The following is a 596-nucleotide window of genomic DNA, read 5'->3' as shown; positions in this document are numbered from 1 at the left end:
ATTTCAAGGTGTAACTACTGAGGATTCAAATGGTGCAACTGCCTTTGCTAATCAAATCATTAGCTATTGAAATGTTACCATTTGTGTGAATAAATAGCTGTACACACAAAACTGTGGGCAAAAACCTAAAAGCTGTTAACATTTGGCTGATAAAGCCAATAAGAATTAACTCATTCAAATAGTGAACAGCATAGGCTACTGCAACTCATAATCCACTACCAACAGCCCTCGGGGACTTTGAGCTAAGGGACACAACTTGGCACACCCAGCACTAACGATTGAGAGAGAAGGAGGAGCTACTATCATAGGGCACTTACAGAAGTTACATTTTTTGCATGAGGCGGCCCCTGAGCACTATACAGTCATAATGTAACACATGTTCATGACTGCAGAACACTTTTAAAATAGCCAATTGCATGAAAATTTAACCCTCATTTGATGCATTATCAGATAGGGCACTCTAAGGCAGAGTGCCTTAGGGATCCTGTATACAGGTTCTCTGTGCAGGTTAATTTTGAGCTATTCCACCTACATCCCATGCCACATCCCAGACAGTCTTCTCCCTGTGCAGCGGGAGGAGGAGAGGCGGGAGAAGG

The sequence above is a fragment of the Gavialis gangeticus genome, unplaced genomic scaffold (genome assembly GCF_001723915.1).
Source record: "Gavialis gangeticus isolate Ggan-Ray unplaced genomic scaffold, GavGan_comp1, whole genome shotgun sequence".
NCBI lineage: Eukaryota > Metazoa > Chordata > Crocodylia > Gavialidae > Gavialis > Gavialis gangeticus.
The sequence above is the reverse complement of the archived record's forward strand: the minus strand, read 5'-3'. Positions refer to the sequence as shown.